General features: G+C 35.9%; 1 protein-coding gene across 2 annotated transcripts in view; it reads left to right on the top strand.

Moving 5' to 3' along the window:
- Positions 1–5,000, top strand: part of LOC138039115 (LWamide neuropeptides-like) — a 14,095-nt gene that overhangs the window by 7,049 nt on the left and 2,046 nt on the right. Inside the window, exons 2-3 of one of the 2 annotated variants that reach the window (XR_011130365.1) lie at positions 1,959–2,068; positions 3,123–3,215. The gene's annotated coding sequence lies outside the window, so the exon portion shown is untranslated. Of the gene's footprint in view, positions 1–1,958; positions 2,069–3,092; positions 3,216–5,000 lie in introns of those variants that run through there. The other variant, XM_068885298.1, reaches the window with a different exon arrangement.

Below are 5,000 nucleotides of genomic sequence, written 5' to 3' on the forward strand. Positions count from 1 at the left end.
CGAGAAATAAAAATATACGCATTCAAGTATATTTCCCTTTCGAAAAACTAAAAGTTGTTTTCATTGCTCTGTTTGCAACCAATATCATTTTCCAAATGTGAATCTTATCTCGACGTAAGTTAAAGTGGTTTTGGAATTGCGTAAGGGTTTGATGAATTTCTATTTCTTGCTGCCATCATACTTTCATCCCACGCTGGAAGGAGTTGTTTAGCTAGAGCTGTATATTTTCCCTGAATAAGATTTTATGTAATAATTTATGTAACTTGAAGACTTACAACCTATATGGTAATTACAACCGGTTAGAAAAAACCAGAAAACTAACCACATTGGTAAGGGCGAGCTAATCTGCAGTTGCTGGTGGTAGAATGTTCCCCAAGTTCTGCAAGTTGGAAACTTTTATTTACATCACAAGGCAACAGACAACAATAAGTTTTATCCCTTAGATCCCATTTTTTGCAGCATTTGCATACGTTTTCAACTATTCAAAATAAACGTTATAAATTCACATTTGGGTACGTCTTGCCCTAAATCTCATTCCTCGCCGTATTTTCAATCTTTAGTTTGTGTACTCATGAAGGTTCATGTTTAAATATGACTTTCGTTACGATTTTGAACAAAGGACGATTTCGATATGACTGCACCCACCAATTAATACTTCATTGCAAGCAGGATTCAGTTCCAGAAACTTTATACTCCATTAAAAATTCTTTAGCTTTTAGAATAGAAATTGGGTCATCAGGATCAATTCTTGTGTCTCAACAAACATGGGAAATCTTAGCCGAGGTCATTACTAGAATTCGCCTTTAGCCAAAACTCTTTTATGAATCTTGGGGCGTTGGTTGATTGCACCACGTGTTGAGATCAGCTCGAAAAGAAAAAAAAAAAGGGAATATAAAGATTTGTTCGTTTAAACATTCACATGGAAAAGATTTTCATTTCCTATTTTGAATCACATTTTTATACTTTCGAAGGAGTAGGAGATAGGATATCTCAGACTGCAACTAAATTAACACTCACATAAATCAGGACATTGGATTACACATACAAAATCTATAGTCTCAGTGATTGTTTCTCCACAGCCTTTGAGAGGATTAAAGGAAAATTTCTCGGCGATGTAACGCTATAATTTGGTTTTTAAACTAGCGCTATCCTTGTGAAAAATTTAAGGTGTTTCTCTTTTTCGTTTACCATTAAATGATAGACGGCAAATGTATCTTACGTTCCTTATTATTTCCTCTTGAAAACAAAGAATCCGGCTCTTTTGTCATGAAGGAACGTTTTGATACAAACCGATAATTGTGTCGCCAGTTTTCGACCTTTGCTTTCAAACAACTCATTAGTTTATCTGTGTTCGATTCCGGCAAATATATCTTGATATAAGCACACGCACAAAAAATGAAAAAAGGTTTGTACATATAAAAAATTGAAGGTTTTGATATCTGTTTGATAAGCTAACACTGGGTAGGTTCTTCTTAGAAAACAAGTTTGAGAATAGCGGACAAGATATAATTTCTGTTGTAAAACCATCCCAAACAGAGTCACTCGATATTGAAGAATCTTTCTCAGTAGAAAACAAAATGTTTTATGCCCGCCAAATTTTATCAGTTCTTGCGTTTGAGAGATTTTCTCATACTAACAAATTGCGCATGCTCAGCAAACCCGGACAAGATTTGCGAACGAAGTATTTCGGTATGCTTTCTTTACAATCGTGATTCTCGTGGAGAAACACAAGCAACAGAAATGTAAAAGGATCGCATAGAAAGAAATTAAGGACATCTCAAGTTGCCTTTGTGTATGCCAATTTTGTCGAGCTCAAAATTTGGCAAATTGCCAGTTAATCTCATTTCCAAGAAACATTTCGTTAAGCCAATCACATATATTGTAGTCCTAAGAAGTTACCAGAACTTTTAAAGCTTTTAAAATTAATTGTATCTCGTACGTCATGCTCCTGTTTACAGCTTTCCGAGTTATAGCTATTTACCACAAAACCAAGAAATCAAGATTGCCTTGCAAGCACAGAGTGATAGCTGTATACAACACCTGCTGTTTGAAAGACGAGGAACAGAAGGTAAGAAGATGATCCCACATTTTGCCACTGAAACGGAGATTCAAACCTCAAATGTATGGTATTTTACACTTAAGTTTCTCAGTTTCAGCCGCCTTAAATTTCACAATTTTCTGCCTCGTAAAATACAAAAGATTCTTACTGTCTCTTACAGAAAGTACCTGGAAAAAGTGGAATGAATCATATGGTGCAGTAATGAAACAAAAAAAAAACACCAATCATTGTCCTGATTTTAATTTAAGAAACTAAAAAAATGGCATGAAACAAAAAGCAGTTCTTCCACAGCCATCCACAGCCATCAGCTGAAAACTGAGGGAAATCTTAAACTTGGATCGAAAATCGCAGTTTTTACTGCCGTCTTGTCCCCTTTTTTTGAGGATGGCTCGGCGTCTTAGACTAAGTTGTAAATAGATGAACCGGTATTGACACAATGAAATTCGTATTTCACTCTCAGGAATATTTTCCCGGAATTGTATTTACATATTTCTTTCATTTTTGTGTGACTGAAGGATTTTAAAGAAAGCGATTAGAAGACTTTTTTTGGGAACCAAATTCCAAATGGGTATACAATTTTAGTCGAGCCATTTTTTTGAAAAACGCAGCTCGTTTTCGAAACAGCCTTTACATATTTGTAAATGTTTGTTAAATGAAAATTCATTCTTCTCAAATTTGCAGAACATTTTTTTGGCATTTTTTCATGACAGTATGATCAAAATAATGTCGAAATATTAAAATAGTTCGATTTATGCTTTCACCACATAGCGTGGGTTTCTAAGATAGATAAAAGCTCTACGATAGTTTCTTTACTGTCGAATTAAGCTGCTAATTAAGAACTTTTCAGATTTTTAATAGTTTATAATTGTTTTTACCTTTCTTAATTAGTAGATAACCGCCGTCTTTTTCTCTTCGACCAATCACTTCGCCCAACGGCAGCTCAATTCAGTTTAACCTCGTTAAAATCTTTACTTGAGTAGACTGGCCTTATAATTATCTGATAAGCCACGGGGCACCTTTCACATTCCTTTAAAAGAGACAGAGAGCTTTGTTATATTTCAAGGACGGAACGTCTTACGTATATCACTGCAAAGAAGACACCACAGCGTTTACATCACAAAGAGACGCTTGACTAGAATTAAGTGTGACATTTAGGGTAAGTTATACTAAAGTCAATTTTCTTGATGATATTCTCTGAAGGTATAAATTCGCCATAATTTTTATAGGGTCAAAATATAGGAAAACCGATTTTTTGAAACCTATCGGTATTATTTTATTGCAAACCTTATAAGAAACGTTTTTGTTGTAGTTTTACAGTTCGGTCCTTAGATTCATCCCGTGTGACCCTTTGGTTCAGTTCAGTTTTTGTATCGTGAAAGAAAAAACAGCCATTTTTCAAGCATACCTTTTGCGCTTAAGACTGCATTTTTGAAATTTTTTGTTTAAATCGAAAACCGAAAACGTCCTCAGTAAAACTTTATACGCTTTAAGGGTATCAATATTCCTTAATTAAGTAATTTTTAAAACGAGGAGAAGTGAGACACAAGTCTTCAATTTTGACTTCTTATCGCAAATTCTCCTTCTTTTACTACTTTTAACATCCATCTAAATTCTTTTGAGGATTTTTTTCTGCAAACCACTCTTGTGGAAGGTTAAATGTTAAAGTGGGAAAAAAAAAATGTCTGTAACAAAGGTTTTCTATCAGAGGATAATTTATCTCGGTTTTAAAACCGCAAGTTGATTCCTATCACCACACAATCGCCGCACATTTTTATTAAAGTAGTTTAAAGCTAAAATGACACTGGTTGTTTCTTCCTGTTGTGGTTTGTAATAAACGATATTCCTTTTGATATTTATTCGTTCCAAACTATGCAATGAATATAAGGCAAAGGATGTGGTAGGACAAAAGGAAAAACACATCGTTTAACTCCACAAGGATGCGGGTTGTATTGCCACTTTGCTCTATGTGGATTTGACAAAGTCAATCGCCAAAAGACTAAATTAAACAACTTTATTTTATCATCATCATCATCATCATCATCATCATTACTTTTATTATTATGTACCCCCAAAAAGTAGGAGTCGAATCTGCAGCAGATAAATATTCCCCTAAAAAAGACTGTATTAATGGAAACAGAAGTAGCTGGATAATTGCTTTCGGTCTAAGGTCATTTGACTTGATAGGGAAGCTGAAATATGCTAAAATGCTATCTACTACTACTGCTGCTACTACTACTACTACTACTACTACTACTACTACTACTACTACTACTACTACTACTACTACTACTACCACTACCACTACTACCACTACTACTACTACTACTACCACTACCACTACTACTACTACCACTACTACTACCACTACCACTACCACTACCACTACCACTACCACTACCACTACCACTACCACTACCACTACCACTACCACTACCACTACTACTACTACTGCTACTGCTACTGCTGCTGCTACTACTACTGCTACTGCTACTGCTACTGCTGCTGCTACTACTACTACCACTACTACTACTGCTACTGCTATGCTACTGCTGCTGCTACTGGTGCTGCTACTGCTCCTGCTGCTGCTGCTACTGCTGCTGCTGCTACTACCACTACCACTACTGCTACTACTACTACTGCTACTACTACTACTGCTACTACTACTACTACTACTCCTTCTGCTACTGCTCAGTACTGCCGCTGCTACTACTGCTGCAGCCAAATGGGAAAAATTTGGCAACCTATATATTGCAAAATTTGGATCACTCAGAGTTTTCCTATATAATACCATTACAACTACTACTCATGCATGACGATGGCAGCAAAAACTTAACCTTCACTTTCGGGTTGAATACAGTCATAAATGGTTCCTCCTGCCCCCTGTTTCGGTTGACACCAGGGCCTCTTCCTTTTGCCTTATCTCTGTTCTTCTTGATCTCGG

This window comes from Montipora capricornis, chromosome 2, assembly GCF_036669925.1.
Source record: "Montipora capricornis isolate CH-2021 chromosome 2, ASM3666992v2, whole genome shotgun sequence".
In the NCBI taxonomy this organism is placed as follows: Eukaryota; Metazoa; Cnidaria; class Anthozoa; order Scleractinia; family Acroporidae; genus Montipora; species Montipora capricornis.